The sequence below is a fragment of the Lepisma saccharinum genome, chromosome 2, assembly GCF_977018435.1.
Source record: "Lepisma saccharinum chromosome 2, izLepSacc3.1, whole genome shotgun sequence".
In the NCBI taxonomy this organism is placed as follows: domain Eukaryota; kingdom Metazoa; phylum Arthropoda; class Insecta; order Zygentoma; family Lepismatidae; genus Lepisma; species Lepisma saccharinum.
The window spans coordinates 205197208-205210390 of NC_139230.1; the positions used below are offsets into that span (position 1 = coordinate 205197208).

At 39.0% G+C, this 13183-nt stretch overlaps 1 protein-coding gene across 2 annotated transcripts in view; it reads left to right on the forward strand.

The window, feature by feature from the left end:
• The window catches only part of LOC145984281 (inactive phospholipase C-like protein 2), a 744169-nt gene that overhangs the window by 450233 nt on the left and 280753 nt on the right, over positions 1-13183 (forward strand). The gene's annotated exons all lie outside the window — the stretch shown is intronic.

Below are 13183 nucleotides of genomic sequence, written 5' to 3' on the forward strand. Positions count from 1 at the left end.
CATCATAAACCGATATTGAATTGGAAACACTGTATGCAAGACAAGGAAGAGCTCCACGTACAGCTGTTAAGGTCGTCAGCGCTACATAAGAGAACAATACTAGCCATGAATCCTCAAGGAATTAGCGGAGCCTTTCGTTCCATGGCCATTTTGCCTCAGAAGAAATATTTATTGTCCATTTTGAGCCCGCATGAAGTCAGGTTCTGAGATGGCTATTTATTTCATTCATTAATGAATATTGCTTGTTTGTTTTTTTTGTTTTTATTATTATTTTTGTTATTGTGGTTATCATTAGCTCTGAAACAAATATAAAAAGAGAACGAGCAAAGAAAGTCATTTCTTTCTGCACGTGGTGTGGTAACTGCGATTTTTACGATAATTTTCTAGGAGCCAATTTACAATACCGGAAGTATCTTCAATTTCTTTCAAATTCGGCATACTCACTAATTTTGGCCTCGTAATCACGAATCTGCAGTTAAAATTTGGCGGTCACGTCTAGAAACTGCAAAATAAGTCGAAAGAAGTGGGTCCGTGAACGGAGTAAACACCCTTGATTTATGAAGAAAACAACTATTTTTTGCAATGATTAGCGTTTTAAAACTATGTTTATGATGACCTTTAATTTTAACTATGCTTGCCTAACCTAACCTAACCTAACCTTACCTTACCTTACCTTGAATGATTCGTGGGGCAAACATATTTTCCACCTTTACGCATGACGCCATTTTCTCACATATCAACGCTCCATGCAACGGGTCTCACGTATTGCACAACACTTGAGCAACGTTGGTAGCAAGACCGTTGTGCGGATAGGAAGACTGTCTTCATATCAGAAAACATGGTTTCTATGTTAGTGTATGGAGAATCATAGCGGTAATTGACAAGGTTATTTTGCAATTTCTAGACGTAAGCGCCAATTTTTAACTTCAGATTCGTGATTACGAGGCCAAAATTAGTGAGTATGCCGAATTTGAAAGCAATTGGATATTCTTCCGGTATTGTAAATTCATGCCATTTTCTAACCCTCTCGGTTAATTTCAACGATAAGGGCGAATGGTGGAGTTACCAAATACATGAACGAACATAATAAGCTCTTAAATATTAACCAAGCTTCGAGCATAGGTTCTTTGGTTTCATAGAGCAGTATACAAAATGCACTCGGTCATGGAGGCCCTCAAAATTGAAATAATAATTGCAACAGAAAACCTGATATTAGAGTATTTCAAGAGTTTAGACAGATTAACAATTCACGTCAACCAACAACAATTTCACCTGCATTGTGTGATATATGGTTCTGTCCTAACGATTAAACGTGCTCTTGTCGTTATAGTTACACATTTCCGTTTTGCAACACATAATCTCGACTCGGCTCGATATGTGCATTCCCTTGTCTCTGTTCTTAATTCTTTTTTCTATTTAGGATATATTATGTTGCCTCTTTGCCTCTTGGTTAATCCGTGGCGATGAAGATTAACGAGCCACTGATGATATGTATGTGATGGGACAAACATAGAGATACATTCACGCCTTATTCATGGTTCGAACTTAAGACCTCTGGCTTGGAAGCACGTTCACTCCGCCACGGGTGTCTTCTCATTTCTAGTCAATCTTAATTTCTAGAGCTAGAAAATGACCATACTCAATACTCAAGAAAATTGCATAAACAAACACACAAAACATTTCTTTGTCTAGCTAAGTAATATGAAAATTAGTAAAAGCCAGTATTATTCGTTCACTTTAACTTTTATTAAGACATTACACTGAATGTGACATATAATATGGTAGTCTGCAAAAATTAAGTCAATAAATAATGCGCGTCATTTATAAATATTTTGTGTGAGCTGAACAATGTTCTGATCTTGCCACTGAAATTCCCAGATTCGAATCCCGGACTCAGCATGAAGGGAAAGGGGTGTTCTTTATCATCATCGCTTCATTAGTTCCACCTAATCATCACTCATCCTCATCTTCGTGACTAGCCAAAAATAACAGAAAACCGACGCTAAATAACAAAAATATAAATACTATACAGTGTTCAAAGTCACAATTTTCACATTTTGTATTTTTATTTATTACCTTCTATATAAGTCACTTTTCTCTCATTTGCTTTATTGCAACCCCGAGGAAGATTTCATCCCATTATTTACCTACGGTTCAGTAATACAATTGAGTGAGAAAGGATTACAGCCCTTTCCTAGAAAGTGATGATTATGAAAATATTACGTATTTCATGAATGCATTTAATTGCAATGGAACTGCATTGAATTAATTATTATGAGACACACACACGAACATAGACCAACACAAAACATTGTTATTGTCACACTATATTGACCCCCATAAGAAGGAAAATAATACCCATCACCATAGACATGTGTTGCATTTGATGATGAGAGTATTCATACATACACTTTCTTTCATCTAAAAATCGACCGGCTCAAGTCCCGGGGAACAAACACTTCCTTGCACGAAAATCACAGTGTCCACAAAATTTAATAGGTTAATCATGACGGCCAGGATAAGTGATGAATGGGTAAAAGACATAAGCATGACGGAACAAACACACAACCAGAGTCCAGTCTATGCTGTAAGGAATGATTAAGCACACGATGATGTTGGAGAATAATTCACATGATGCATTAGCTATATCTGTGGAATATTGTTTTTCGATCAGGTAGACGCAGTGACACACTGATCGATTGATTTGATTTATTTTACTACGCTTTTCTGCCACTTTTAGATAATCACAAAGATTAAGATTAAAGATGATGAAATTTGTGAAATAAGAATCACAAACAAATATGGATAGGACAGAGCACAAGCTCTACTGCATGAGCCCAGACGCCAGAGCCTCGTTAGTCTGCAGTTAATGGACACAACTTAATCATTCGTAGAATAGATTTGCATACCATTTTTTTTTCTCTCCGAAAAACGCGAGCGAGACTATTGCGCATTCTGTGACTTTATTTCCTCGTTACTTCTCAGAAATCTCCATGAATGAACACGGCTTCAACTAGTTTTATCCTTCAAAATAGTGATGGTTAAAGGGTTAACAGATACTCCCAAGACAACATCCAAACAATACTGCCACGTATGCAGAATGTAAAACATTTTTATTTTCTCTTCTCTTGGTAACGTCGTTGCCTTGAAAACAAGGGATTTCGAGTTGGATACCCCGTGGAGGCACATTGTGGTTCGGATCTTACTTCAAATTGTATGTCCAGTCCCAATTAGCCTATTTGTGCATAAAAGTGGACTTAAAACTCAAACTAAATAAAAAAAAATCAAGAATAGAGAAGAAACTCATGTCAGGAATTTTGGTATTTTTTTATCCTTCCTTATTTATTCATTGCTAACCTGGTTCATTCCCATGACAGCAATTAATCGATGCAATAAAAATACTTGAAACTTAAAAAGAAAGAGTTGTTGGTACACACTCGCAGACAGAGGAAGGAACAGTAAAATTCTGATGTCTGATGACTCCAAGAGAAAACTTTTAGGAAACACGTTTACTTCAAATGACCTCAGGTTCAGTGACTCACAGTACGGGTGGCCTTATCTGCAACGATCATCCTCCCCTTCCCTCTCTTATCAAAATACTGGAGTAATGAAATGTTTTCAACTACCTTTCAATCTAACTAAGAGGAGGGAGATTTTTTTTTTAAAGTTCCCCAGTGTACTACGGTGAAGTGGGGTTGACGTTTGGGTGTCATGCCATTTTTTGGGTTTAAGGGCTGTTAATAAACAATATAGATCACTCACATTAACACTTACACATTTTCTATCTGATTAGAGTCCATTTAATTTGCTTGAAATGTCCTATTGCTATGAACAAGGTATGCCCTAATTCATGATGATCACTAAATAACCAAAATGCTGAAGAACTGCAGTATATTTCAGTAATTCAAAATGAAATTGAGTTTTTTCTATCACAGGATATTTACTTTAAGGAAGTGAAGAAATTCTTGACTGTGTTAAGCTTTCATGATGGCTAGTCAGCAACGAAAACTTGATCGAGAAGAAATTTTAAAACCGAGAATACAGCACTGCGGACATCGGAACGGAATGATACTGTATGAAGACCTTTCACTTATTCGTAGAATACTTTGGTTTTCTACACACATTTAAGCTTAGACCTGATTGCAGTAATAATATATCCATGCATTATCAAGAGTTTATTTGGTTATATTATGTTCAGTATTTCTGTCACCATGACTGGAAATCTATGGATATAGAAAAGCTGTAACAAGTTTATATGCTAGGACTGGATATTGCGGCCAAATATAATTTTGCACCCGCCGCACCTATAATTAATGAGAGCAGAGTTCCCGTGATCGACGCAATTTGAAAGCGAGCATTAAATTATTTCTGTCGGAGAACGAAGTTGAGTAAACCTTCAAGTTTCCACGATAAAACTGCATAATTTAATACTGAGCAAATTCATACTTGAGCACTTTGAGGTTACAAAGGTTAAAGTTCAGTCTTTCTGAAACTGGAAGGAATGTTATTTTATAAAAATCCGTGTCTGTTAACGTTGATACGGAATAGAAGCCACTATTTTCTTAAAAGTGTATCCATCATGTTTCAAGCATCTTCATGGACCTTCTATGTTGGTAAACAATAACAAAACCTTTCAACGCGATTTTAGAAAATATTACCAACATAGCTACAGCGCGTAACATCAGGTACGACTGTCATTCTCGTACTAAAATGCTTTTGCTTTGATGTTCATATTTAACTTGTTTGCTACATCTAGTCCATGAACATGTTCCAGGAAATCGTTGCCTACAACTTTCTAGAACAGACTTTGAAATTTATGGTGAGCAGTGGCTTACACATGTCCTGAAATACTGAGTAGATCCAGTAAATTCACAAACGCAATTCCTTACTTTCAGATTGTTTTACCCGCATGTACTTTTCCGCAAAGAAGCTAATTATTTGGTGTCAGAAGGGAAAACTATCATGTGCCAATTACACAATAGCTGTTTAAAAGGATGAACAATTCAATCCCGTTTTTAAAAGCAATCGAGATTGTGAAAACCGCTCGCTCCAGATGTGCTTCCATTTCCTTTCTTTACTTCATTATTCTCAACAAGCAATGTAAAACTGAAGAGCTTGGAGTACCCTCGCTTTCCCTTTTCTTCGGGCTCCAAAATAGCTGTATTTTTCAGTTATTTTTATTTATTTTATCCTCGGTTATTTCAACTGGCCATGCGGGTTTGCTTCTTTCGTCTTCAAGGGATAATTGAATATATGATTTGATTGTTTTACTCATTGGAATTGGAATAGAAGAAGAAATCCACAGAAAAACTGAAGAAGAGAAAATAAATGAGAAAGAAGAAGAAATCCACAGAAAAATCGAAGAAGAAATAGAAGGGGAAAGGGAAAACGTGCTTGGAGATATGGACGAGAAGTGCGAAGAAAGACAGCAAAGGACTAGCGCCGAACTCAAGGAAATGAAACAACTCCTCGTGCAGAACAAAGAAGAAAGAAGTCGGGTGGAGGACGGAAACCAAGACCTCGAGGAAAGAGTACGTAAGCCCGAAGAAAGTGGCATTGCAAACAAAGGGAAACGCCCAGCCACACGTTGAGGAAGCCACGATACCTCGGATTGCGGCGAAAGGTCAAGAGATGATCTCATGCAAAGTACATCCACACACGGAGGGAAGTACCCACGAGATGAGGACGGACGGGCCACGAAAAGGAAACCCGAAAAAAGGTACGTCCATATAAGAGCAAACATAAAAGGAATGATGGCTATGTCAAGCACGTCAACGATGAAGGAAGATACCATTCCGACCAAGATAGCACCGAGTGACATACAAAAGGAAGAAAGTGGAAATGGAATGGAAGACGGAGAAACAGACAGAACTCCACCAGCGAAGGAGAAGACGACAGACGCAGATCACCTTGGCGAAGGAACGAGCAAACCAGAGCAGAGAGGACTAGGAGGATTTTCTTCTTCTTTCAGTCAAGGAAAATTATTTTGGGAAGAACGGCATGGTTAGCACATCGCGCTACGTCGCCAGGGCTTCCGGGTTTGAATCCTGGCTTGGGCATGGATGTTTGCGAATGTCCATTCATCAATTTCATCATATCATCACTCATCCCCATCTTCGCAAATTAACCAAAAGTGGCACAAGAAAGCGAAGTAAAAGAAAGCAAACCAATTAATCAATCAAACATTAGGTCATGGGTTCGAATCCCGACATGGGTGTCCCTTGTGAGTTTCACTTCATCAATTTCATCATATCATCCTCATCTTAGCGATTTGCCAAAAGTGGCAGGAAAGCGAAGTAAAATAAACGAAATCAATCAATCAAGCAATCAATGTAGTCACATTGGCAATTTCATATTCTTTGTGCTTTAGTTGCGTATTTGACAAAATTATTATGTCTATGAATTATTGTAGCCTGGAGATTTTACAGCTGTTCCTAATTAACACTAACTGTTGATAATTGTGCTTCTATGCGACATGATTCTTTGAGACACTTTAATTAATGTTAGGTATGAACATTTCATTTCACTGATGTCATCCTAATGAACTTCTTCCACGGCAACACCACCACACGTCTAGGCGACTTTTACTGCTGGTTTCGGTCGGAAGTGCTTCTTCGACATAGTGCATGCCTTGTTTATATGCCAGATAAATGTGCATTTACGACATAATGGAATGGCCGTAATTGTCGACACTGCTAGCGAGTATTGTTCGTGTCACCATGTTTTGTCTCATCAGGGTCTGCCAAAGCATGTCTCTAATCTTGCAGCTGAGCTTACGCTATAAAATGATAATATAGAATGAACCATGAATAGTATCTCCTCATTTGTGCCCAAGTCAGTTTAAAATGGCATTTAGTATGAGGTTGATAGCACTAACTCTGAGCGAGATAAACTTCCGGGGAGTGAAAATTTCCATGTTGATGTTGACGGCAAATTGTATTGTAGTTGCTTTTGTATTTTGTTAATATAAACACAATCTTTTTGCGTTTTTCTGTTTTTTGTACATTTTTGGTATTTTTTATAGAGTGAACGGAAAGTGCCTATTCCTGTGCTCGCATTTTGTAGTTGTGTCACTTGCCACTTCAGTGTGAAACTCAGTGTCGCGTGTCGCTTGGTTTGAAACCTCCCTAAGGGTGATTTCACACCGAAATGTAATGTGATATACAACATGGGGATTTTTTACACCATAGTGTAAAGTGACAAGCAACACCCCACCACAAATTGCCTACACCTGTGTAGCCAGTTTCACCTACAGTCTTTAAAAAAAAAAACATTCAATGTGTTTGTGCAATGAAGAGATTAAGGCGACACCCGATTGTTCCACCCAAGCGAGTGAAAACAAGTCATTGCGCATGTATTGACTCGAGAGCGCTCGACTAATGAAAGCGTGTGAGGGGAAGTGAGTGCATGGAGGGGAGAACTCGTCTACACCTACCAGCCTTTTGCAGCAGCGCACACTGCTTTGCTGCGCCCACTCGCTATCTCCCCTTATCAGCCGTTATTGGCGGCCTTGGTTCATTGATTCCCGAGACAAAGTCTACTTAAAACAGCGGTGCGAACGTTAGCATTTTTCTTAAGGTTCGTTCTCAAGTGAAATACCACCCGGATTCCAGTCGACTTGTATGTCATTTAGGTGTAAAAAAAAACCTAGCATATGCTGTCTCTTGTTGAAAATGAGGCTTGTGATTTATAGTGCAAACCGACAGAGAATACCTCCAAAACAGCACGCACGCACAGTAGCGGCTGCTGCCTATTCGCGCACTCGCACGTCACACCCAAATAAATGTGCAATGTAATTCATTTTTATTATATTTATTCATTGAAAGCCATTTATTCAAAACAGCAAATGTTCCAGGGCCACATCACCTTCCATTTACTTCTTTACTTCAGATTTCTATCTGAGTAATTCGCGTCGAATGGGCGACATGAACACAATTGGAAAGTGCACACAGCTGCACACCAAAGTGGCGCTGTATTCGACAGTGGGTAGAGGAAGCAGAAAGACACTTATGGCTTGGATCTAGGGCTTTCGGACTCTTTTCGCACAAAGAATTGTGACAGAGTAGCTACGGACATGCGCTGGAATATAACTCTGCTTTGGTCTCATTATCAGGGAAAGGTGCGTCATAACTTGGATTGCAAATGCGATTGGCAGAAACGGACAGGAATAATTGAGTGGGAATAACAACACTTCTTCTGGACGCGAGTCCAAAGTGCACACCCATGGACCCAGACCACCCACCGCCACTGCCCACGCAACTTATGCAACTTCAAAAACGAATTTTACACTGCGTTCCATTAACGGAGCACACTTCACCAGATGTAATGGAAACTCCACGACATGTGGATCTCTCTACTCTTTTAATGCAGTCGTAATATATTTGCATTTATTTGCACACCAACGTAGACATGATTATTGTTCGACCTGCTGCAACTTTTAGAAATTGTAACTCGATAATCGTCCAAGGCTTTCTGTAATTTGCCTTCATAGATGGAACTCCTTTGATGCTGTAGATGGAAATTGCTCTTAGATTCGTTCCATCTAGATGTAATCCGCTTAATTTTGCGGGGTGAGGAAACAAGATGCCAGAGATAAAAGAAGATGCAGGCAAGAAGATTCGGATAAAAGAAGATGTGACTGTGCATTTTTTGTGCCTTATTCGGTGTGTCTCATTAAAAGCGGGGAAATCGAAATAGGGGTTAGAATCAACAACCAACTGTCTCGTGATAAATCCTGATGGCAGCCTCTTTCTACATAAAAAAATGGAATTTCAGCGCAAGTATTCCATAAAGTACTTTCAAGCATTGCAAGAATATTATTTTCATTTTGACCTTAGAAAGTTTAAGAACATTTAAAAGTACAACAGGAATCCAAAGATCGTGTGAGCTCAGAAATAACAGCTATTGGAGTTTTGTATGGTTTTCTGTGAACATATTTGCATGAGGGACAAATATTTACACAACACAAATATTACTTTTTATCGGATAAATGAAAGACCGAATGTGATTAGTCATGTTGTTCGCTCCAGTTACCTAGTTTTTTTAAATATACTGATACATTTTGCTTGAAAATATTTAAAAAAATCCATAAGACGAAATGGTGTATGAATTTATTGAAAATTTTGGCTAAATTCATGAAAAACTACACGCAGTTCTGTCATGATGGAAGACATAGTTTGACTTTATTACCGTGTGTGGACCCTATTTGGTCAGATATACTAAAGTATGGAACTAGTTATCAAAAATAGTTTATGACAAAACAAAATGAACAAACATTCCTTGCAGATAATCGAGAATATGGCGCATCGACCATAGGGGCCATTAGGGTTGTGTTTTGTGTACACCCTTAGTACAAAAGTTATTTTTAAATCCACTTATGTAGAGATAAACCGGCGAGAAGTGGACCTACAGTTAAAGTGAATCGAAACCACTGTGAAATGCACCTCCATCGGAATGGATTGCAGGAACAATGTTTTGGAGCCCTTGGTGAAGATGTTAAAGAAGATAATTGGAGTGTTAGTGAAAGAGCAAGAAAGCAGAGCAGTGAGGAACAGGAGCAGGTGGTGGAACTTATAAAAGGACTCAAGGTAAGTGGGGAAAAGACAACTATGTTTAGCCGAGATGCGAAAAGCATGTTCCCGAGCATCAACAGGGGACACGCAGTGGAAATTGTTAGGAAAAAGATTGGACAAGAAATAGAAGAATGGGACGGTGACCGCGTAGTGAAAGCACTGCAAACAGTTTGGAATAATGGTTACTGCAAAGTGGGGGATAAAATAATGAAAATGAGTGAAGGCTTAAATATTGGATCTAGCTTAAACCCAATGTTAGCAGAATTGGAAATGAATAAGTGGGAAAAGAAAGTGTTCGTGAAAGGAGGGGATATGTGGAAGATTGTTTCGGCACATGGAGGGGAACCAGGAGGCAGCTGGACATATTTGTGAAAGAAATAGAAGATGAAGCAAGAGGGATATTGCTGGAGCTTGAAATAGAAGAGGAAGAGAAGATAAGTTTACTAGATATATTGATGAACAAGGAGAGACGAAAAGAGATTTAGACCACTTGGCATCATAAAAAGTGTGCAGCAGGGGTTTTCTGTCACAAAAGAAGTGATGTGAGTGAGAGGACAGATATAAATTTTATAAAGAATATGGAAGACAGAATCAAGAAAATATGCACGAAAGAAGAGGAAGAAGAAACAAAACAGAGCCTATGGGAGCGGCTAGAAGAGAATTGATATGAAAAGGAAGACACACTTGACGATAACAGAAGAAGAAGGAAGGTAAAGAAACAGGAGAAGGGGAAGAGAAAGAGAGGTGGTTTGGCATAAGGGGTATGGGGAAAGCCACATAGAGAATAAGCAAAGTACTGAGAAAAGTGGGAATAGGGACATACAGAAAGGGAGGCCGCAGCATCTTAAGGATAGCGAACAAGAGGATGGAAGAAAACAGAGAAGAGGAAGGGATTATATATAAGGTTCAGTGCATGGAATGTGATAGTGTGTACATAGGGGAAACGAAAAAGAGACTAAAAGACAGGTTGAAGCAACATAAGGATGATGAGAAGGAGAGAAAATACTATATTCAAACACACAAAAGAAACGGGACACGACATAGAATGGGAGAAAGCTAGGAGGATAGGGAGGGAGAAGAAAGGAATAGTGAGGAAGTGGAAAGAGGCCAAGGCAATAGAGAAAAAAGGAGAAGACGGTATGAACTCGAATGGGGGACTGAAGATAAACAAAGAATGGAAAGGGGTGTTAGAAAGAGTGGAAAGGATGAGAGAAAGGAAGGAGGAAAGAAGGAAGAATAACGAAGAAAGGAAAGAGGAGAGAAAAGGTACAGGAGATAAGGAACCAGTCCAGGCTCAGATATTGTGTAATTGATAAGGCCCAGACACTTACCGGGTACCTGTCAGGTAGTGTGTATATTACCTGTCAGGAGACTCTACACTCAGTAATTCCTGACAGGAAATGTCTGAGATAAGGACTGGCGCCTTTATGTTGTTTTGTGTATGGACTGCAAGTGTATATATATAAGATGGTAGTTGGATCTGTATATCAAATTATTGTGGATCTTTGAATGAGGAAGACCTGTTAGAGGGTGGAAACGTTACGTTTTAGTGATTTTTTTCTACAATAAATTTTGTCTTGGTCAGCATTTAATTGTTTTACAAAACAAGTGAGCTGTAGGCAAATATCGACAAATAGAAACAGGCCACTTAAAACAAAATAAGAAATAATTCTTAACAACAATACCGACGAAAGAAAATACAACGGCCTCTGACCTTTATAGAGACTGCCGGAAGTACAGGTGTAGGCAAATATATGCGGCTTGTCTTCCAATGCTTGGCTGTTGTATACAACAACAGCGGTCTCACTACAATACCTAACATTCGGGCGTTCAATGTGACTACGACTTATGACACTGCAAGAGTGTTAATGTTTCAACATAGGTTTTAAATAAGGGGTGCGCCTCCCCTGAGCACACGCTGCTGCAAAGGCTGGTAACTCAGTCGCTTTCCTCCTCCACGCGATCCCATTCCCTCTCACTTCGATACCCGGTGGAGGCACACAGTGGTTTGGATCCCAATTTAAACTGTAGATCCATTCCCGATTAGCCTTACTGTGCATAAATCAACCGATTAGCCTTACTGTGCATAAATCAATCAATCAATCACCATTTCCTCTCACGTGTTGATTAGTGGAGCCGTCTCGCGTCACTACTTGTGCAGAGACTTGTTTTCGTTGGCTCGCTCCAGAGATTCCCGAGACAGATCGTAAAAGTGTACCAAGCCAAAATGTAAGTTTCACTTGATGTAATAATCTTCAAAGACTAGCTTGAAACAAGATACAGGAAGGCAAATAAGTCTGTTTAATCATTTACAAGGTATAAATGAATGTGCTTAATAAATAAGTGTTTGGAGGCGTGTCATAAAAGCACACAGCGAACGTAAGGCTCCACATATTCTCATTCTTAGACGTTGACGGTGATGACCATACCTCATCACATTTCCATCCATCAGTTCCTTTGTGCCATTCCAGTCTGTAAGGCATCTGATTTCTAAGAGGTAGAACTGGATTCGATTCCCGGGGTGGGAATTTTCCGTCCATGCCTTGTATAAGCGACCGTGGGGCTCACATGAGTACCCGGTGGCAACCCCGGAGAGGGAGGTGGTAAATGTGGTTGAGGTGTGGTGTTGATCACAACAGAACAACCTGTCACGCATATTCAGGAGATCGAACATTGGTTATTTGCATTGTAATCAGATACGGTACCTTACAAATCAACTTCATTGGCCGATTCATTGATTGATTTAATTTATTTTACTTCGCTTTTTGTGCCACGTTTGGCTAATTTGCGAAGATGCGGATGAGTGATATGATGAAATTGATGAATGGACACTCACAAACACCCATGCGCAGGTTGAGATTCGAACCCGGGACCTCTGGCGTCGCAGCGTGATGTGCTAACCACTCCACCACGGGGGCCGGCTTCATTGGCGAATGTGTGGAACTTTTTACACTTGCTCTTGTGTCAAAAAGTTATTGGTTTGAGTTCCGGTGAGCACGTTGGTGTTGTAGCTATGAACTATTTCATCTATTTGATCTGTTTCAGGTAATCATAATTCATCGTGGCTCAACTTAAGTAAAAATACAACTTAAACAAGAAAAAATGTCAAAAGTTCGTACTTATTTTTCAAAATATTCATTCCTTCAGAGTCAGCAGTTAAAAGAAAATTTATATATTTTCTAAATAATTAAGAACTTTTATCAGTTCAGTACTAATAAATATCAAACAGATTGTTAAAATTTTGAAAATTATGCATGAACGTTTAAATATCTATGAAGACTTGAAAGTTTCTAGAATCCTTGTATATTGTGGAAATTCAAACGAAATTGATTTATTACCTTTTAATAAATAACCAAAGTGTATACGTGCCCCATAATAGACTTCTTCTCTGGTATTATTTGAGTTGCAGGCCCACCTGGCGCAATTTAATCCCGCTTTCAGCTACGGTAAACAAATACCGTGAATTGCAGACGCTTAGACACTGCCGTAACAGAACCACGTTTTGCGGCAAAAGGTTAATTTCCGCCCTTTAGTCTCATGAAGGCTCATTTAATTAACTTGCTACTGATTCGATTTTCATGTTCTGCGATGAAGTTAAGAAAACTCGTGCA